This window comes from Tasmannia lanceolata, unplaced genomic scaffold (genome assembly GCF_043159265.1).
Source record: "Tasmannia lanceolata isolate RefF3 unplaced genomic scaffold, GAP_Taslan_0.1 ptg000012l, whole genome shotgun sequence".
In the NCBI taxonomy this organism is placed as follows: Eukaryota; Viridiplantae; Streptophyta; class Magnoliopsida; order Canellales; family Winteraceae; genus Tasmannia; species Tasmannia lanceolata.
Window position 1 is genome coordinate 1,631,541 of NW_027518689.1, and position 23,865 is coordinate 1,655,405.

The window sequence follows — 23,865 nt, forward strand, 5'->3', positions numbered from 1 at the left end:
AAGTTGAGTGTTGGTTTCTTCAACGATCAATCCTATCTTAAACACAACACTTCAAAGCAAATTGATTAGTATTCAAAAACACAATCAATTATGTTTAGAATCATCAAAACAAGATTGGAGAGTAGACCCTTGGGCTTACAGTTTTTCTTCATTTTCATGTACCATTTGTAGTTGTAGTACATAGTTTAATGTAGTTCCAATACATATTAGTATGTTTTGCACTGGATTTACTAATATTACATTATTCGATATTTCTTTTATGAACAACTTATTATTCAGTATCATGTTGCTTTATGTTTTTCTTCTCAATCATGGTCCAACTTTTTTGCTTTTTTGAAACAATCCCAAAGCTCACAACATTCAAATCAATTAACCTCATCTTGAATTTTAAACAGTGATGAAGTATTGAAAATTCCAACTGGATCTATTTGGGTTTTAAGGGTGGTCTTAGACAGTTTTGAGATTCATTTAGGCTAGTATGACTGCAATCTAATTGGATTGTGTTTGCATTTTGTATCTACACTTACCATGAAAAAAATGCATTTACAATTTAAAACAATTTTAGATAATAAAGTCCACACAAATTGCACCCAAAATTCAACTGATTGCACATCAGAATAGCCCTTTGAACTATCATTTTTGCACAGAACTGTTACATAATTACATGATGGGGGATGAGGCATCCCTACGACACTATAACTGGTACACCATTTCAACTCAACAACTCAACTCAACTCAACAAACCCTTTGTCCCGGAGGTACACCATTTCCCTGCAAGAAACATTCACTCCATCTCCATCCCAATAAACCCACTTCCACTTCCAGAAAACATAACCACAACAGATAGCCCGCTAAGTTACAGTATGTTCCGAGCTCCACCGGAGAAAAAAAGAGGGTTTCTTCTCTCTCTCTCTCTCATCTTGCTCCCTCTCTCTCTCTTATCTCCCTCCCTCTCTCTCTCTCTCTCTCTCCCTCTTTCTCTTTTTTTTAACAACCTTTCTCTCTCTCTCTCTCTCTCTCTCTCTCTCTCTCTCTCTTGATGGGCAAGGGAGAATATGGTGGTCGGATGTTGCCCGGAGATGGGCCGATCTCGCAGAAATTACATAAATGGTGGCTGGAGGGGCGGAATGGCCGGATTTGGGCTCGAGAAGGCCGAATTTAATAGTGAAAGGGCCGAATCTAGTTAGGGTTGATGGAGAAAGTGGGTGGGGGAGTCGTCGGAGGTTGTGGAAAGGGCCGAAGTAAGGAAAATGGTGTCCGAATTCAGGAAAAAAGGAGGAGGTTGGATGTGGAGGTGAGGACGGTTGTGGATGGCGCCAATGAGACACATTAGTAGCCATATAGAGTTAAGGTTTGAAGGAGAAGGAGGAGGAGAGGAGTATTAGGGTTGCTAGGATTAGGGTTGAAAGGGGAAAGAGGAGGGGAGTATTATAGTCTTTAGTGTTACAGTTTAGGGTTAGGGCTTGGAGCATAATTTCGGATGTGATCTGAATGATTTGATTCTATTGGGGAGGAGGATTCTGATTTTTGGGTTAGTGGAAGTGTGTTTTGGAGAGGATGGTGGAAGGATTTGATATATTTTTAATGGGGAGCCGCCGGTGTTTGGTGGTGGTTCGAGGTGAAGGCCGCCGAAGATCGAATGATGATGTTGGGTGGTTGGCTATCGTGCACTGTTAGGGGCGCACAATAGCTCTGGGCCTTTAAGCGGGATTTTTGAAAATCGAATTTCCAACTGGATTGTGGTGGAGAAATTGGTGTGACGTGGCAGGTCACGATCTTGACTTTGTGGGCCCCATGAACATGGCAATTTTTACTGGATTCGATTCAATTGAGGCTATTGGGTAATGTAAGGGGTAACGAGTTTTTATTTTGGGGCAAGGAGAATGCTCCTGGGCAATTCATACTATGTAAATCTGGTGGGACTTCTGGTCCCCATTGTAATTTTGCTGGTATGAATATATTTGTCAATTTAAAAAAAAAAAGTTACAGTATGTTCCAGGCATATGTACTGTATCCATACATGCCTCTATAGTTGAGCCTTCTTCCAGTGTCCTCCATCCATTAGCGATCCTGTTGTTGACAATTGAGAGTCTTGAGCGCTACTCTTTATGATTTTGATAGCTCGTTTACCCAGACTTGTACTCCCGTCAAGTCCACTCCCTGTTTTGCCAAAATGTCCACTGATTCATTTGCCAAACTCTTATGATTGATGTGGGGATTAATAATCCGCATGATGTCCCTAATTTCAGCAATGATAGAGGCCATCTTCCATGGGCCTTTCGATTCGTAGGATTGCTATTATGTTGGTTGAGTCTCCTTCAATCAAGAGGGCGAATAGGAGCTTCCACACACCATTTAAGGCCCCATAATAAAGCTTTTTCTTCGGCCTCATTTGAATCCCAACTTTTGATGTGATATCCTTTTGATGAAGTTGATTACATCAGCAATGTGTGCTGTGGTGAAGTCATGGAAGGTTTTGACGATTTGATCCTCAACTTTCTGGAGTTGTGATAGTGTTCTTCAGTCTAAATGTGATCACACTGTTTGTATTATTCTGTTGGAACGATGAATGCAATTGACGCTCCTCCTAAGCAATTCTAACTTGCCAAAAACCTAACCTGAGATCAAACTTACGGAAGAATTGTGTGCCAGTAATCCTTCATTTGAGGGTGTATCAATCTAGTATTGGTACCTGATCAGCTGATCCACTTCATTGAGGAGCTTGTAGTTCATGACAAGTCTGGGTGCTCCTCTCCATTGCTCGCTCTTGTTGTTGATATAAAATGCAACAGAAGACCTTCTACTTCTACTAAAGTGGATAAGCCCCATGGCCAAAGGATCTTCAATATCTTTGAAGGAATATTTTTTCTAAAGCCTTCTCATCAGGTAGTTCTACCTCCCACTTGTGTCTTTTCCAAAAGGTTGTAGGATTGAGCATAGGGGTGCAACTCGGGTCGGGTTCAACCCGAACCCGAATTTGGGTTGAGCCCGAATTTGGGTTGGGTTGGGTTGGGTTGGGAAAAATCAACCCGATTTGGAAATCGGGTTGGGTCGGGTTGGGGTGTCGGGCAACCCGACCCGACCCGAAACCCGATTTCCAATTCCGATATGTGCTTAAAATCCGATTTCAACTGAACACATTTCCCATTGAAGCTAAAAATGTGCTTAAATTTCAACATAAATTGATCCTTCAGTTCAGTCACAAAGAGTTTTTATATGGTGGATGCCTGTGTAGGAATGTGAGCAAAAAAAAAAACAGTGGGGCCCACAAAAAACATGTGCATGAATTGGAAATCGGTTTGGGTCGGGTTGACCCGATTTCAATTCGGGTTAGGTCGGGTTGAGCCCAGCTGGGTTGGAAATCGGGTTGGCTTGGAAAAATGGGTTCCTCGGGTTGGCCTCAACCCGACCCAACCCGGCCCGAGTTGCACCCCTAATTGAGTAAGCAAACAATTGTTATGAAGTTTCGAAGGAATCTTCAACTTTGAATTAGAGGATTGGGTACTCAAAGAGCTTGATATCCTCTGGGGCTAGACTTTGTTAGATATATTGTAAATCATCTTGGATATGATTGTTTTTCTCGGTCAATTTTACTTTTGAAACATATGTGCTCAGATACTTCAGCATTATTTATTTCTTACCAAGTGTGTCCTGCACTCCTTGATCTGCGATGGTCACGGGATTGATAGAAATAACAAATGGAAGGCTGAGAAGTATATTGAAGCCAAGGTCCATCATGCGGACAAAGTTCAAGAAAAGGCAGACTCCTTTGCATACCTGAATTTTTCAGGTTTTTTCAAAGGGAAGATGGTGATCGTCTCCCAGTTTTTCCATCAAAGGGAATACGGTGATCTGCCCTTCTTCAGGTTTAAAGATAACTGCACCTAGTGCAAAAGTCACTGTATGACCCATATTCAAAGAAGATCAACTCTATGTCGATAGTAAGTATGATCTGCTGACAAACTGTCAGCCATGAACATATACACGAACCATCACATGTGCAGATTTTTTTTTTTGTTCATTATAGTTCATTTCAAATGAATATGACAGTCACTTCATGATGACAAGACTGGAAGATCTGTCAAGTAGATGAATCTAAATCAACATCATGATCAAGGGGGAGACAGTTTGAGAGAATGGAAAGCTATTGCGCAAGAAAAGAGATCAAGATCAAATGTCACTCTAAAATGGCAGCCACCCATAAATGGGTGGTTCAGATTGAATTTTGATGGATATGCCATATGCAAGACGGGAACATCAAGGATTGGTGGGATCATTCGTGATTCAAATGGAATAACAGTAATGCCTTTTTCGGGACTTGCTAGAATCTGCGATTCAAATGAGGCTGAAGCGAAAGCATAATTATGGGGTCTTAAATGGTGTGCGGAAGCTCTCATTTGCCCTCTTATAATTGAAGGAGATTCAATAAATGTAATTGCATGGACCTTCAACCAATTGAAGGCCCGTGGAAGCTGGTCTCTCTCATTGCTGATATTAGAGACATCATGTGGATTATAAATCCCCAAATCTGTCACATAAGGAGATCGGCAAATGAATCAGCCAGTGTTTAAAAACGCGGATGCGACGCGGAACGCGGCCGAAGAAAATCCTAGTTGACTCGGCACGACCAAGGTCAAGTACTCGATTGACGTGGTTGAGTACTTGGTTGGTGCGGTCATAATTCAGGAGAATCAAAGCAGTTTTTATTGACTTTGTAGAGCAAATCACGGAAAGCGCATGCGGCACAAAGCGGAATGCAGCCAAGATAAAAGGGAGTCGACGCGGACGCGGGGGACTTTTAAAACTATGGAATCAGCCAACATTTTGGCCAAACAAGGAGTGGACTTGGTGGCAATGCAAATATTGGTAAATGAGGTATCAAAATCATAAAGAGCAGTACTTGACATTCACTTGTCAACAACAGGTCAGAGGGATGTTTGGTTACAACACATATGTCTAGCTCATTCTATACCTTAGCGGGCCACATATAGTGGTAATGTTTTCTGGCAATAGGAGTGGATTATTGGGGTGGAGTGAGTTTTCATGTAGAGCAACAATGTAACTTTGGTGGGATGCCTTATCCCCCATCATGTATATGGATTGATGACATATTAATAAATTTTTGTTACTTTAGAAAAAAAGCATCATGATCAAGAGACAAAAATGTTAATCGATCCACATAAGTGCCTGCAATTCCACGCAAGAAGTGTACATATGAATTATTTTTTCCTGTGTTCTCTTTATTCGTAGTTGTCAATTTCATGTTGATTCGGTTCACATTCAGTTACTGAACGAGTTCTGCTTAATTTAGTCCCACCAATTTGTGCAATTAGTTTGCTGATCTCACAAAATATGTTGGCCTTCATGACATGATTATCTAGTTTACTAGTAATTTAGACTAGAACTTTTACAATTAGGTTGTTAATTAGTAATGGTTTTCTTAAATTTATTATAAGTCCGGTTCAGAACCTTTTAGCTCTAACAAATATGTGCAAATAACAATAAACTTACAAACACAACAAAAACGCTAAACACATAGCAATCTAGCAAATTGTTTCCATAAATCAAATCGGTTTGCTTAGTCCGTAGCACAGTAAGTACTTCAACAAATTTTGCAACTTTTATTATGGTTGATAATTGCTTTCAAACTTTATGGTACCAAAGTAGAATGTATGAATTTAATTACGGAGACAATCACTATGTTTGAATCTCCTTTCCATTGCCCTCATTTACTTTTGAATAAAACCTTTTTGGGTTATTCATGAAAAAGTTAACAAAAAGAAAACCATGGTCTAGTTAATATATATTTTTTCGTTAGAACAGAATAAAACCATGAGCTACCAACATTTCATAATAATAAGCTTTGAATAAATCTATCAGAACAGAAATATGATTCTGCATCCATATCATGGATCAAAGAAAATATTTCAACTGATCAACATAAAATTCCTTCCAGGCCACACTAAGTCTGATAAAACATATTTGAAATTCGCTTTATTAGTTTCTCCTCATTAAAGATAGAAATCTATTTTTAAAGTTTATCCAAGTGGAGAAGACCATGACTTTCATTTCATAGACCATCAGTTTCTGTTTGGATCTCCTCCTCCATTTCCCTAATGTTTACTAAGACTATCGATGTATGTATTTGTATAATAAAATCTTTTCTGGTTGTCTACTAATAAAAAAGAAAAGAAAACATTATCGTGGTCCATTTTCACAAGGCATTTTATTATGGTCAGTAATCAGATAACTAAAAAACAAGATCTGCCACGATCTAGCAAAATGTGTCAGCTGGCAGATTGACCCACAATTTTTGTGCCAATTTTCCTACTAGTGGGCTTTCTTCTTCTCTCGGCATGCATTAGCAAACTTTGTTGGCTTTAACAGTGTCACGCCCCAAACCCCACCCTGGGAGTAGGACGTGGCAGCGCTATACACCTGCAAGACAAGTCCCACAAATGTACAAGGCTACAAAGTAGAAAACAAAAATAACCTGGCATTCATAATTAAAGTGTCACAGTCAAATTAATACGGACCAATCAGAGTCAAATCAAAAGTCATCTCTCCCCTAAGAGTTAGAGCGGAAATAAGCAATAATATAAGAAGGTCTTTACATCTTATTCAAAGTACTCACTTCCTAAAGAATCTGAAAATGAATAAACTAAACTAGTCTCTGAGCCAAAGTCAAAATCCAGAACTAAGCGTCCTGCTCCCCATTAACCTCACGAGAATCAAAACCTGAGAATAATATATAACCACAGTCAGCTGAAGAGCTCAGTACATAATAAAGCACTACTCTAAGTACAGTCTAAACTCAACAAGGTTCAATGGGGTTAATTAACAAAGTCAAAACTGAATGTTGGATTCTTGACTGAACAGTGGGCACGAGGTAGATATAGTGTATATCAAATATGGTTCTGATTTAAAGGTGCAATAAAGCAAATTCAAAGTCTAAGTTCTGATCAAGGTTTTGAGAGTTCAAATACACTTCGGAGTCATCGGCATGGTTTAGAAGACATGTTATTGCTTGTACACCGACGGTCCACGGTGTTGGAACCAGTTCCTCAAAGTTCAGATACAAGTCGACAGGGCCAGCGTTTTATCCCACTGACGGGCCAGAAGTTGGGTCCAGAGTTGCCAATTGTTTTAACCCCATATGGTAGGGTCCAGAAATTATCCAAGCCTCCACAGAAGTGTTCAAAAGTGTCCAAGGTTCTTATTCAAATAGTTCTAAGCATTCAGTCATAACACATATTCATAACAGTTATTTCTAAGGTTCAGAATAATAGTGGTAAAACACTAGATAGGCCAAGCAGAAACAGACATACTAGACCAAAGCTAGTTCAGTAGTTCAAAGGTCTCAATACAGATTTCTAAACTCAATATTGATTCAAAAGGGGAAAAGGGTTTATAATACCCAAAGGAGTACGTTATTACGTACATAAATGCCGTTCGTTCTTTCCTTAAATCTGATTATGTTTCAATGTTCCAATCTGACCAGGGCATAGACAACAAATAAGGGTGTTCTTAGAATTACCATTATCATGGAATCTTCAAACACTTTTGAATCTATTTTTATCGTAAAGTACGTCTTCTGCCGAGTCCATAGATCACAAAAGCATCAAAAACGGATAAGAGATGACGAAGTTATGATTTTTCAAAGTTTTACACATTTTCAGGGTTCGGAAGTCTGAAGGCCTCGGACCAATTCTACTGGCCTCCCTTCGGAAGTCCGAAGGTCACAGACCAATACTACTGGCCTCCCTTCGGAAGTCCGAAGGTCGCAGACCAATACTACTGGCCTCCCTTCGGAAGTCCGAAGGTCGTAGACTGGGTGTTTCGGGAAAATTCCAGATTCGTCCCGAAAACTTCAAGAGGCCATAACTTCTTCGATTTAGCTCTGATTCGTGCGAGGTTGGATTCGTTGGACTCGTATCGACGAGAGGAATCCATCTAATCCAATCTCATGCTCTGAGTTCAAACGCACGATTTATGAAAAAACGCTAAAGATTCTCATTCGGATCTCCATACTTAAAAATTCAGAATTCGGATTCTTAATAATCGACTTTGAATTTGTTGGAATCGTAGTGTAATATCGAAACCAAGAAAACTCAAGATCACTCCGGAGGTTTCTTATTCCTAATCCGTATTGATCAAAGTTCTTATTTGTTTTCTATTTTCAAACCCTAGATTTAGAGTTTCTAACTATCCAAAGCTTTCATAGTTCATAGATCTTACCTAGATTCGCGGCTTCGACTCCAAATTCATGATCTCCTTGCTCTTCTTCTTCTCTTTCTCCAATTTCTCTTTCTAGGGCTGCACAACCGTTTAGGGTTTGTTTAGCCACAATAATCTATTTATAGGCTTTATTAGAAAGCCCTAATCAGAGTCAAGCTTCAACGGACAAAAACGCCCATCTTTTAAAGAGGGGGGCAAAAATTTAAGTGGGGGTATTTTTGGGTATTTACATTCTACCATCCTTACAAAAATTTCGTCATCGAAATTAACTTATCACGTACCTGAGTTCTCAAACAGAAACGAATATTTCGATCTCATTTTCTCTTCCAACTCTCAGGTGGTTTCACGTTCTGAGTGATTTCGCCACTGAACTTTCACATATGGAATAGTACTTCTCCTGAGAACTTGGTCCTTACGATCCACAATACAGACAGGCGGTTCTTCGAATGACAGATCTTCTCTCAGATTCAGAGGTTCTAATTCAATCACATGATTCGAATCCGATATGTACTTTCGTAACATAGATACATGAAACACATTGTGCACTCCAGACAATGATGGAGGTAAAGCCAATCGATAGGCTACTTTTCTAATCTTTTCTAATATTTCATATGGTCCCACAAATCTTGGGCTGAGTTTTTCTCTAACCCCAAACCACATCACTCCCTTTGTGGGTGACACTTTCAAAAGTACCTTATCTCCGATCTGAAATTCCAATTCTCTTCCTCTGACATCTGCATAGCTCTTTTGCCGGCTCTGTGCCGTGCGAAGATACTCCCTAATCAAATGGATTTTGTCCACTGCTTGCTAAACCAAATCCGGGCCTAAGAGTCTTCTCTCACCTACATCATCCCAACATATAGGTGATCTACATCTTCTCCCATAAAGGGCCTCAAAAGGTGCCATCTTAATACTGGTTTGATAACTGTTATTGTAGGAGAATTCAATCAAGGGAAGATGGTCATCCCAAGATCCTTTCAAATCCAAAACACAAGCCCTGAGCATATCTTCTAAAATTTGAATAGTTCTTTCAGATTGTCCATCTGTCTGAAGATGGAAAGCTGTACTGAATTTAAGGGAAGATCCCATTGCTGAATGTAAGCTATTCCAAAATTGGGATACAAAATGAGTGTCTCTATCTGATACAATGGTTTTAGGCACACCATGATACTTCACTATCTGATCAACATACAATTTGGCCAACCTTTCAGGTGTCAGGCCGGTTCTGATGGGTATGAAATGAGCTGTCTTTGTCAATCTGTCCACAATTACCCACGCGGAATCATTGCCTAAGGGAGAACGAGGTAGAGCCGACACAAAGTCCATCGTAATCTCCTCCCACTTCCATTCGGGAATAGGAAGTGGTTGCAATGTCCCGGGTGGTCTCTGATATTCTGCTTTAATCACCTGACAAGTGAGGCACTGTGATACATACTGAGCTATTTCTCTTTTCATGTTAATCCACCAGAAATTCCCTTTCAGGTCCTGTAGACACCCCCATTTTGCTACGCTTTAAAAAGCAAAAGATTCGGTAGTTTGTCAAGTCTCGAGTCTATATTCCGCAATAGATTAGGCATCAATGCATTTTAGGGTAGATTTCATCTCATTTTAGGTGTTTGGAAGTTGATTCGCAATCCTAAAGGTTTCTAGGGTGTTCCAATGGTATATGGAAAATGAAAGTTCAAGTTTTCAAGCAAGTGAAAAAACCTGCTATTTTTAGAATTTCCATGGTTTCTCTCATTTTTGCCCATTTTTGCACTTCAGGGGTATTTTGGTCTTTTCCTTTGTTATTCTTTTGATTCTCGAAATGTGTCTGAGAGATTATAGATGATTTCATGAATTTTGGAAAACTTGCTAAATTTAGAATTTCTCAAGGGTTTTACTTAACTTGGAAATTTTATGTGCGAAGGGCATTTTAGATATTTTCAGGGGGTACCAAATGATCATGTTTGATATTGCCCACCAAAAGAAGCAAACTTAAAAAACTTTCTATTTTTTAGGTTTGATCATGAAGACTTTCTATTTTTAACTTTCCCCTTTGGGGTCAATCCAATTTAAGGTCATTTTGGTCGCTTTTGGGTGTTTTGATCGAATAAGGGTATTTTGGTCCGAAAAATTATTTTTCTAAAGGGGATGGTTCGACCATATGTCGAGGGTACACCATGAATGTCATATGGGTTGAGTTCATCAATGAAAAAATTTGAATTTAAAGGATTTTATTGAATTTTTATTGAAAAAAACCCGAAATACATGTCATATGGCCCATTGGGCTAAAGCCCATGAGGTGGGGGTCCATGTGGACCCACCCATGTGGGTTGGCCACATAAGTGGGTGCCCCACAAGGGGAGGCCACATGCAAAAACGTCCAACATGGGATGAGGTGGTTGGTGACATCATATTTGCTTTAAAAAAATAATAAAGAAAAGAAGAGTTATAATTAGAAAGGGCTAGTAAAGTCAGGTTAGTAAAATTGCCATAACTTTTTACCTTCTCATTCAAAAAATTCGTACTTATACTTGTTTCGAACATCTCAAAAAGATCCACAACTTTCTCGTTTATCACTTTTTCTGAATCAGCCCCTAAATAAGTCGAAAATGAGCTCAAACGTGGACAACCCTCTTTTCACGAAAATCATTCATAAAAGCTAGTTTCCTATGTGAGAAGGTTTCTAGATTAATCTTGAAGGATCTATATTGTGTAATTTAGCATGTCTTATTTGACAAGAAATTAATATTAGAATCTAATTAAATTTGAAAACAAGAAAGAAAGGAAGCAAGAAGCACAAATTGGAAACATGCTAAAGAAAGAAGCTCTCACATTGGAAACTACTAATTTTCTCTCAACCCTAATCTTTTCTATAAAAGCAAGCACACACAACTTTTGGCCTGCTTCTTGAAACTTCATCCAACCCTAGGGGAAGATCTGAAAATTCATCCATCTCTCTTGCTCCTTTCTTGGAATTTTGTTCCATTCTTTTGGTGTTTATCTCTTCTACTTGGTTCTTCAAAAAGAATTCTCATATTTCTTCGACATAATCAACATATTGGAGATATTCTTTGGGATTTTCTTTGCTAATTGAAAGGGTAAGACAAAGCGTATATCCGAGGATTACTTACCCTAGAGACAAGGAGAGCTAGCAAGGTTGGTATTCCAAAACCCTCTTTCATATATCTTAAACTAGAAGCATGCTAGGATTGAATTTGTGATTTTTTTTTTAAAAGTCATGAATATTAAAGAATTTGAATGTGAAATTTTAAGGAGATTAGATCAAATTTAAGTTATTTCATAATCTGAGGTTTTTCTTGGAAAATCTATTTTTTATATTAAAATTGAATTTTCGGAAAGAAAAGGGTTTAAAATCCAATTTACAGAGCAATTATAACAAACCTTTACAAATTTTTGAATTTTTCAATCTCTGAGTGTTTTTCACATTAAAAAGTGTAGAAATCTGGAATTTCGAAGAATTTTGACTTCGTTTTGACCGCGATTTGACCTTTTGAACTTTACCCTCAAAGGGGTAAAATTCTAAAGATTGAATTTAAAAAGATGTCAAAACATATCCAAAATCAATGAAAATTTAAACATAACATAATTTTAATATTTTGAATTAGTACGAATTTTTTGATGAATTCTTGATTTGCTTTAAAGGGTTTAAAAATTCATTTAACTCTAGGGGTATTTTTGGAAAAAACCAATTTTCCAAAATTCTATAAGGTTTTCAAAAGTGAAATTTGGATGATAAGTAAATTAAATCTAATCTAATCTCCTGTAAATTTTTCAAGATTTTTGGTTGCTGTTGGATATTTGTTTATGATTTTTTATGTCAAATCATGCATGCTATATTAAATCTGAAAAAAATAGTAAATTGCAATGAAAACTTCTGACAATATTTGTTTGATAATTATTACTGGACTTACATGTTTTCATAAAGTTTAAACGGATTTGGATTTGATTTACTATGTGTTTCTTTGTTAATTCATAATCTGGATAGATATTTGTAAAATCGTAAATTAATAGTAAATCATTCTTCAAATTTATGAAACTTTTACAGTAATCTGTTCTAATTGTAATAAAGTTACTGTAGAAATTTCATATTGTTTTGAATTGATTTGCTATACGTTACTGTGTTAATTTACAATCTGGACAGAAACTTTCAACATTGAAAAACTAATAGCAAAACATATTTAAAATCTATGAAATTTTTATAGTAATCTTATCGAATTAAGGAGAAGTTATTGTAAAAATTTCATCTTGTTCTGAAAAGATTTGCTATATGTTGATGTGTAAATCTACAATCTGAATTGAAACCCTTTAAAATCCTTAAGTAAATCGAATTAAAATCAAATTGTTTTAAAATTTTCCAGATGATCATAATATTCCATCACATATTCAATCATTAAATTATCAAAATAGAAACCTTAGGAATCACTGATTTCTTTTGTAAAATCCTGATGCTGTGATAGTTTAATGGCTGAGATCGCATTCATAATCGTATACTAATTGTGATCAATCCTTGACAATTTGAGCATGTAAATTATAGTACGATATTGGCTCCGAGGTCTACTGTCCACGGAAATCCTGAGAAACATGCCAGGCAATAACGTACTATAACTTAGATGTTAAATTGTGCGAGGTGAGAGCGCACGATTCCCTTTCATGAATGCGATCTAAGCATGAATTTTATCAAGCCTTAGAGCCTTTGGTATTCCTTAGATGTTAGGAATCAAAAACCTTTTAAAGAACTGAAAATCTTTCATTTCAACAAACTGAATTGATTTAATCCATGTCTTTGGAACCGTTGGATTGCGGTCTCCCATCGTAGGATCCTTTAGAGCCCCTTAGGAACACTCATGTCACGTTGTGTTCTAGGTTTTAGGGAGTCCTAGAGTTAGGAGTTCAACCTCAACACGGACGTTTGCTATGCATAGCAACCGTGCCATAGGTCTAGTTACACTAGTCACCCAATCTTTCCCTAGGACAAGCCTAGTAAACTAGGATGTAGGCTAACCTGCATTAGTCTAAGGAACAACTTGCATTTAGATAAGAATCATATAGCATCTTAGATGAAATCCTAAGATAATAAAATCCTCAACTTGAATTAAATAACTCCTCTTAAAACTGTTGAAACAGTCAAATCCAGTCTAGGTCGGTGTCTTAGTTGAGTTAGGCATAAGTAACTTAACTTAGGTGCACCGAACTACGTCGACTCTGATCCCAGTGAGGCTTGGGTACGTAGGCAGCTTGGATGTCTGATGGCATACCAACCGCGAGTCGGGTCCACAACAAATTGTGGGGTTTTGTATATTAATTTGCTTGTACATTCTTAATTAAATCATTTAGGACTTTCCATGAAATTAGAATCTTAGGAGAACTTGCACCTAGATTGAATTCAAACAAATAAAGTAATCAAGATACACACTTAGGATCCACATTGAAATTAGATCATAGGATGCATGTCCCGTAGTTAGCCATTAACAGAGAGTTGAATGAGCCATTTAAAATAAATTTAAAAGAGTTAGCTTTTGGAATCGAAGACCGATTATCGGGCAGGAATGGTGCATGTGGTGGATAAATCCCCATACCTTCCATTCTTGCAACCAGGTAGCGAGTCTAGATTTCTGGTTAATTATGGGTCCTAGATCCCACATCTAGGTGGCGACTCTGTCAGTCTCTTTTGTGTGGAATTCGGATTGCCTTAGTAATCCCAAGTTCACATAAAAGACGAATTAAAATCAATACTAAAAATGCACACACCAATCGCGTGGGTACGAGAGACCAAGAGAGAGCGTGGCGGCTCGCGCCCCACCCCTCTCGCGGGATCGGGTCCCACAGGTCCTTATACATTTTTGTACCTCCAGGGTGTACAGAATAACGCGAACTGTGCGCTTCCTTCAAATTTTCAATTTTCAAAATCGAGTCATTCGGAACACAAATGCGGTTACCAAACATCAGGGTACCATCATTGTGAGTTCGGAATTTAGATTCAGATCCTTCTTCTAACTTATTTATGATTTTACAAAATTCTGGGTCTGATTCCTGAGCTATTCTGATTCTTTCTTGCAATGGCCGAACTTGGAGTGCTGCCATCAATACCCCAAAGTTTGGACCACGAACTTCTATCCCTGATCTTTGGAGGTCTTCCAAAATGTATTTCTGAGAAGTAATCAAAGCTGCCAAATTCACAGACGACTTCCGACTTAGAGCATCAGCTACCACATTAACCTTCCCAGGATGATAGCTTATGATCAAGTCGTAGTCCTTCAATAGTTCTAGCCAACGCCTCTGTCTCATGTTCAATTCTTTCTGAGTAAAGATATACTTCAGACTCTTATGATCAGTGAAGATTTCACAAGGTTCTCCATACAGATAATGCCTCCAGATTTTCAAGGCGTTTACCACCGCTGCGAATTCCAAATCATGAGTCGAATGATTCTCTTCATAAGGTTTCAACTGACGTGAAGCATACGCAATCACTTTGCCATTCTGCATCAACACACAGCCTAAGCCTTTCTTCAAGGCATCACTGTAAATCACAAATCCCATTCCGCCAACAAGCAAGGTTAGGATGTGAGCAGAAACTAGCATCTTTTTCAATTCCTGGAAGCTCTTTTCACAATCTTTAGACCAAACAAAATTTATCCCTTTCCGTGTCAAACGGGTCAAAGGGGCAGCCAAACGTGAAAAGTCCTGAACAAAACGACGGTAGTATCCCACCAATCCCAGAAAACTACGAATTTCAGGAACATTATTCGGCCTATTCCACAGTGTTACTGCCTCAATCTTCTTTGGGTCTACTGAGACACCGTCTTTAGAGACCACATGACCCAAAAAGGAGATCGAGTCAAGCCAGAATTCACATTTCTTCAGTTTTCCATAAAGCTTCTCTTTTCTTAAGGTTTCTAAGACAACTCTCAAATGATGCTCGTGGTCATACTGACTTCTAGGATATATCAGAATGTCGTCAATGAACACAACTACGAACTGGTCTAATAAAGGTTTGAATATCCTGTTCATTAGATCCATAAAAGCTGCTGGGGCATTGGTTAAACCAAATGGCATAACAAGAAACTCGTAATGGCCATACCGAGTTCGGAAGGCCGTTTTCAGAATGTCTTCAGATTTGATTCTCAACTGATGATATCCCGATCGAAGATCGATCTTGGAAAATACACATGCCCCTTGCAATTGATCAAACAAATCATCTATCCACAGAAGCGGATATTTATTCTTTATAGTAACCTTGTTCAATTCCCTGTAATCTATACATAATCTCATACTTCCATCTTTCTTCTTAACGAATAACACTGGTGCTCTCCATGGTGAAACACTGGGTCGCACAAAACCCTTCTCTAAGAGTTCTTCCAACTGAGTCTTCAATTCTTTCATTTCTAAGGGTGTCATACGATACGGGGCCTTAGAAATAGGCGCCGTTCCAGGAGCTAGGTCAACAGAAAATTCAACTTCTCTATTCAGAGGCAGACCTGGAAGGTCTTCAGGAAACACATCTGGAAACTCCCTAACCACAGGGATATTCTCAGTCTTCATTTCATTATCATTGACCTCGACTATTGAGGCCAAGAAACCTTCACAACCTTGTCTTAGAAGTTGACAAGCTTGCATAGCAGACAAAACCATAGGAGTTGAGTGAGCTCCACTCCCTTCAAAACAAAACTTCTCTTCTCCCGGTATTTTAAAATTTACTTCCTTCTTATAGCAATCTACTAAAGCATAATGGGTAGACAACCAGTCCATACCCAAAATCACATCGAAATCAGACATCTCTAGCAAGATAAGTTCTGCTAATAGTTCCCTATTTTCAATTCTGACAGGACACATCTTACTAATTCGGTTAGTCAAAATTTCTTTTCCTATTAGGGTGCTAACACACAGATCATAATCAAGAGGTGAAGTAGGTAAACAGTGTAGTGTAGCAAAAGCAGATGAAACAAATGAGTGTGTCACATCAGAATCAAATAATACATAACCATAAGAGGATGCTATAGGCAAAGTACCTGATACTACTGTGCCAACAGCCTGAGTGTCTTGATGAGTGAGAGCATAAGCTCGAGCTGGAACACGAGGTCTTTCATTCCTTTGCTGCCCTTGAGAATTAACAGGTGCAGCTCTACTCTGAATAGTCTGAGTCTGAACTGTCTGAGCTCGAACAGTTGGCGTCCCCTGAAGTGATTGGGCATCTCCTGCTGGATGAGGACACTCTGCAATTCTGTGGCCTATCTCGCCACATCGGAAACAAGCCCCAATATTCCACCGACAAGTCTCAGTATGGTGGTTCTTTCCACAACGTTCACATTTATGGGCAACTGGTCTATTCGATGCTGACTTATTCTGATAGCCCCCACGATTTCCTTGATTTCCTCTAGGCTCTTTGAAAGCAAGAGGTTTGGGCGCTTGCTGACTCGGGGCTGATCCCTTAGGAGCTTGTCCTTTATTTTCACCTTCTCTATTTCTTTTCTTCTGATTAGCTTGAGCATAGGCTCTAGCTTCCTGATGAACTGCTTCAAGTTTCTTTTCCCTTTCTACTAAATCTTCATAAGATTCAGGGGCCGTAGATCCGGCTATCCCCTTCTTTAGATACATTGCTAATCCAAATTCAAATTTATTTCTCTTGGCTTCGTCGTCAGGTACCAAAGAAGGTACGAAATGAGCTAACCTATCAAATTCCGCCTCATAGTCATCCACAGTCATATCTCCTTGCACCAACTGGGTAAATTCCTGATGCATGCGGTACAGAGTGCTGCGAGGAAAGAATCTCTCAAGAAACTCGGTGCAAAACGTCGCCCAAGTGAAAGGTCCCCGATGGTGCTCATATTTTCTTTGGATTCCCTTCCACCAATGAATGGCTCCCCCTTCTAACATATAGGTGTCATATTTCACCCTGTCTTCATTTCTATTACAATTCATTGCCTCAAAGGCCTTTTCAGCATTCTCCAACCAAGACTCGGCATCATCCGCCGCAGTCGATTCCTTGAAGACTTTTGGTGAAAGTCTCATGAATTCAGAAATTCCAAATACTTGATGTGGCTGTCCTGCCACTGGTGATACTTGAACTTGTGGTTGCTGCTGCTGAGGTTGCCGACATTGTTGATTTGCCAATCCAATCATGGCTGTCATGAAATTCCTCATTTCAGTTCTTTCTTGTTCAATATTATCTTGAGGCGGAGGTACCTCAAGATTATCATTTTGTGCTTGACTTCCTTGAACTGGAGGATCCTGAACCACTTGTTCTTCTTGAACTCCTTGGTTCTGATTTTCCTGAATTTCTAGCTCTCCTTGAGTCACATTCTGATTTCCCTCTATAATGTCACTGTGGGCTCTAGTACGATTGGCTTGAGTTCCACGACCACCATGTCTTCTTCGAGTTGCCATAATCCTAAATCCAATCCAATAGAATGCTTGATCAGTAACTATCTAGAATATAGCTACATACATATATCGTATTCAAATAGTAATACAAAACATTCTCATTTAGAGCCAATATCTATCCCTCACATATTTCTCATGATTGTTACCCAATCACAAATTCGCATGCTTCCCAAGCGTCCCTAGGTGCATTTGAATTTATAATTAAGATCTAATCGCGCGACTGATTTATATGTTGTCAGGCGTCCCCGATACACACAAACCTATCAAGTGCTTCCTAATGGCTCCTTATTTAAATCCCCAATTCTCGCAGTCAAAATCTTTTGTTCAGATAATTCTACCTAGGACCTAAATCCTAAGCTTTGACACCACTTTCTGTCACGCCCCAAATCCCGCCCTGGGCGTAGGACGTGGCAGCGCCATACACCTGCAAGACAAGTCCCACAAATGTACAAGGCTACAAAGCAAAAAACAGAAATAACCTGGCATTCATAATTAAAGTGTCACAGTCAAATTAATACGGACCCATCAGAGTCAAATCAAAACTCATCTCTCCCCCCTAAGAGTCAAAGCGGAAATAAGCAATAATATAATAAGGTTTTTACATCTTATTCAAAGTACTAACTTCCTAAAGAATCTGGAAATGAATAAACTAAACTAGTCTCTGAGCCAAAGTCAAAATCTAGAACTAAGCGTCCTGCTCCTCGTTAACCTCACGAGGATCAAAACCTGCGAATAATATATAACCACAGTCAGCTGAAAAGCTTGGTACATAATAAAGCACTACTCTAAGTACAGTATAAACTTAACAGGGTTCAATAGGGTCAATTAACAAAGTCAAAACTGAATGTTGGATTCTTGACTGAACAGTGGGCACAAGGTAGATATAGTGCATATCAAATATGGTTCTGATTTAAAGGTGCAATAAAGCAAATTCAAAGTCTAAGTTCTGATCAATTCAAAGGTTTTGAGAGTTCAAATACACTTCGGAGTCATTGGCATGGTTCAGAAGACATGTTATTGCTTATACACCGATGGTCCATGATGTTGGAACCAGTTCCTCAAAGTTCAGATAGAAGTCGATAGGGCCAGCGTTTTATCCCACTGACGGGCCAAAAGTTCCAGTGTACTACCCCCACGGTGGGTCCAGAGTTGCCAAATGTTTTAACCCCATATGGCAGGGTCCAGAAATTATCCAAGCCTCCACAGAAGTGTTTAAAAGTGTCCAAGGTTCTTATTCAAATAGTTCTAAGCATTCAGTCAGAATAGATATTCATAACAGTTATTTCTAAGGTTCAGAATAATAGTGGTAAAACACTAGATAGGCCAAACAGAAACAGACATACTAGACCAAAGCTAGTTCAGTAATTCAGAGGTCTCAATACAGATTTCTAAAGTCAATATTGATTCAAAAGGGAAAAAGGGTTTATAATACCCAAAGTAGTACGTTATTACGTACCTAAATGTCGTTCGTTCTTTCCTTAAATATGATTATGTTTCAATGTTCCAATTTGACCAGGGCATAGACAACAAATAAGGATGTTCTTAGAATTATCATTATCATGGAGTCTTCAAATACTTCTGAATCTATTTTTATCGTAAAGTACGTTTTCTGCCGAGTCCATAGAGTACAAAAGCATCGAAAACAGATGAGAGATGAAGAAGTTATGATTTTTCAAAGTTTTACACATTTTCAGGGTTCGGAAGTCCGAAGGCCTCGTACCAATTCTACTGGCCTCCTTTCGGAAGTCCGAAGGTCACAGACCAATACTGCTGGCCTCCCTTCGGAAGTCCGAAGGTCGCAGACTGGGTTTTTCGGAAAAATTTCAGATTCGTCCAGAAAACTTCAAGAGGCCATAACTTCTTCGATTTAGCTCTGATTCGCGCGAGGTTGGATTCGTTGGACTCGTATCGACGAGAGGAATCCATCTAATCCAATCTTATGCTCTGAGTTCAAACGCACGATTTATGAAATATCGCTAAAGATTCTCATTCGGATCTCCATACTTAAAAATTCAGAATTCAGATTCTTAATAATCGACTTTGAGTTTGTTGGAATCGTAGTGTAATATCAAAACCAAGAAAACTCAAGATCAATCCGGAGGTTTCTTATTCCTAATCCATATTGATCAAAGTTCTTATTTCTTTTCTATTTTCAAACCTTAGATTTAGAGTTTCTAACTATCCAAAGCTTTCATAGTTCATAGATCTTACCTGGATTCGCGTCTTCGACTCCGAATTCGCGATCTCCTTGCTTTTCTTCTTCTCTTTCTCCAATTTCTCTTTCTAGGGCTGCACAACCATTTAGGGTTTGTTTAGCCACAATAATCTATTTATAGGCTTTATTAGAAAGCCCTAATAAGAGTCAAGCTTGAACGGACAAAAACTCTCCTCTTTTAAAGAGAGGGACGAAAATTTAAGTGGGGGTATTTTTGGGTATTTACTAACAGTGAACAAATAGTTGTAGATATGACATCTTCATTGCGACATAGCCACTTACATTTCAACTAGAAATTGAATTTTCTTTAGTTCATGGCTTTCTAAGCTAACTTTGGGACTTGTTGGACATTTCGTTGGGCTAGTTGTACAGTAGAATCTTGATGTGGGAGAAGTGATGGTTGTTGATGTGGCGTGCATTGTTGCCATGACAGGTACAATCGATTTCCAAGTCAAATTCTCTGGACCAATTAGGCGGGCCGTCTTTGGGGTGAGTTGTCTGCTTTGTTTTACTTGTTCTTTTTAATTTTCATGTTGCTTCTTCTATTGAAACTCCCACTTTTGTATGAAATTTATGAGCTTCTCTGATCCCTACAATGGGAATATCGGTTTTTTCATGTTCGTTCCTTCTACTGACAAACTGATGGAATTTTAAGGTGTTGGTTTTTGTGAGACCCGATCCCGCGAGAGGGGCGTGGGGCGCGAGCCGCCACGCACTATCTCTTGGTCTCTCGTACCCACGCGATTGGCGTGTGCCTTTTATTATTAATTTTAATTCATCTTTTATGTGAACTTGGGATCACTAAGGCAATCCGAATTCCACACAAAAGAGACTGACAGAGTCGCCACCTAGATGTGGGATCTAGGACCCATAATTAACCAGAAATCTAGACTCGCTACCTGGTTACAAAAATGGAAGGTATGGGGATTTATCCACCACATGCACCATTCCTGCCCGATAATCGGTCTTCAATTCCAAAAGTTAACTCTTTTAAATTCATTTTTAATGGCTCATTCAACTCTCTTGTTAATGTGCTATCTATGTGACATGCATCCTATGATCTAATTTCAATGTGAATCCTAAATGTGTATCTTGATTTCTTAATTGGTTTGGATTCAATCTAAGTGAAAGTTCTCCTAAAATTCTAATTTCATGGAAAATCCTAAGTGATTTGATTGTTTCAACAGTTTTAAAAGTGATTAGCCCGAGTCCTCAGATGGTCTGGTATTCATCCAAAGAAGCCTACGTATCCCCGCCTCCACGAGAATCAAGGCAACGTAGTTCTTCGCGCCTATTCTAAGTTATGATGCCTAAGACACCTAGCCCTCTATCCTAAACTCGATCTAAAAGACCGGACCAATTATTAAAGTTTATTGTACGATTATTTAAATTCCAGTGAATTGTGAATTTTAGGACACCCTATATGCCCTAACTAAATGCAGATTAGCCCTACGCTGATGCAGGTGGTTCTTACAACCTATGTGTGACTAGGCTGTATTTCCTAAGGAAAACCAAGGGTGGACTAGCGTATCCTACTCTAGTCATCACTCGGCGATGTGGATCGCCAACTGACCGGACGGAGGCGCTCCTATAACTCTAGGACAGACCTCTAACTCTAAAACAAGCACACAGCAAACAATCAATCAAACAACCTATCAAAAGAAAAACCCTAACTCTAAAATTCTCTATCGAGGAGAAACTCCTAACTCTAGAGGAAGGTCTTTTGAAAACAATATTTTAAAGGTTTTTGAAGAAGGTTTAAAACGTTTATTTATAAAAAAAGTTTGGCTGGACTTGGGATATAAATCCCAAGCTGCACTACGTACCTCGGAAGAGGATCAAGCCAACGTAGTTCGAAAACGAACTCTCAAACTACGCTTCTAAAAGAAACACTCACACTTCAGATTTTTTAAGGTTTTTTTATATTTTCAAATGTTTTTGATATTTTTAAAGTTTTCAAATATTTTTGAGTTTTAAATTTCTAATGTTTTTTGGATTTTAAAGCTTTTCCAATGCTCAGGACCTTTAGATAAATTCACTCTTACAGAGAACAAACAAGCATAACCATAAACTAGGGCAAAGCCCTAAAGCAAAAAGGGGAAACCCCAAACAAGCAACTAACGCCTCAAAGAGACGAACCACAACAAGAAAGATAGCGTCCCAAGAAGAGAGAAAACGATCCAAGATCCCAAGCAAGCAAAGCTTTAATAAGACTGAGTTAGCCTCTAATCAAAGCGAAGTAATCAACAACTCTAAAGGAGAAACTCCGAACTAACAACACTAAAGAGGGGAACAAATGAGTCAGAGACTCTCTAATACTACAACTTAGAGGAGGAATGAGTCAAAGACTCCCAAAAAATGCCAACAGAAGAACCAATGAGTCAAAGACTCCCTAGTAATACCACAAAAGAACGAATGAGTCAAAGACTCTCTAATAATACCTACTAAGAAAACGAAGTGAATCAAAGACTCTCTAAAAGAAAAGGAAACACGAGTCAGAGACTCCACTAACACCCACTAAAGGATAGATGAGTCAAAGACTCTATAAAAGAAATGGAAACATGAGTCAAAGACTCCACTAACACCAACTAAAGATAAATGAGTCAAAGACTCTCTAAGAGAAAAGGAAACACGAATTTGAACATTTGGCAGAGGTAAAACACCCAGCCGGGTCGGACAGCTACCTAGCCCTAGGGTGCAACAAATGTGCAACCCAATACCCATAAGGGTAGGGGTATGAAGCCAAGCCGAGTATGGTGTTCTCCCAAAACCAAACGGCGCACAAAGAGGACTAACGAGAGAATGAGACCGGGCGGGTCTCCCAAACAAACACAAAGATGAAGGTGCTTTAGAGATTTTAAGATGATTTTCACTTAATTTTTATTTTTTTAATGGATTTTACCCATTTTTAACCATATGAGTGATTTTACAAGTGAAGCTGTTGCAAACGAACTCGAAATGAGTTGAAACTTCTCCACCAACAAGATATGATGAGATGTAATTTACTGGAAGATTTTTACAGATTTTTACATTAAACTCATATTTAATATGGATTTAAAAATTAATTAACCAGATTGCAAAAATAACACATAAACTACTAGAAATAGATATCTAAATTCCATGAAATTTCTACAGTAGTAAGAGATAAGTGAAAATAGCATGCTGTGAGATTTCCATGAATTTAGAAAACTATTTACTATCAGTTTCGGATTTTTCAAATTTCAAACCAGATTATGAATTAACACTACAGCTCATATGAAACAAGATCCAAATCACTTGAAAATTTTACAGAAGCAAGAAGTATAGAATTTAAGACTACTGTAAAACTTTGGAGAATTTTATCTGTGATTTGACGTCAGTAACAATTCTCCCAAAATCTGATAATTTTCAAAGAATGCGTAAAATAATATACCAAACAAAATCCAAAAATTCTCACAAATTCATGGTAGAATGTATCATTATCATATTATTTTCTCACGAAATTTCATTATTTTTGGAATCTGTTTAGTATATCGTTTAGTTTTCTTTGTTAAAAATCATGCAAAAATCCGAAAATATACCAAATAATTCTAAAAAAATTCCGAGAACGGTGTACCTACCTGTGATCGAAATCCTCGCCGAATCCGAGAGCCGAAAAACTCAAAAATTCCGCCTCCGTGCGATCGCTTCCGCTTTCTTTCTCTTTTTGCTTCTTTTTTGTTTCTTTTTCTTCTTTTCTTGTTTCTTTTCTTCTTTTTTTCTTTTCAACCCCTCATAGCAACTTTGTTAGAACACATGATAGAAGAGAAATGAGTTCTCCCTCTTTTCTTACTCACCCTCATTGAACCATTTATAGCAAAGGAATGGGAGGGTGGTGGCCACCATTGTGGACTTATTCCATGGTAGGTGGCCACCATTGTGGACATATTCCATGGTAGGTGGCCACCATTGTGGACATTGAATTTTGACATGTGTGTGGCCCCATGCATGTTTTTTAAAGTCCTTTTGAGTAGGTAAAAGATAATCCAAATGGGTCCCATATGTGACCA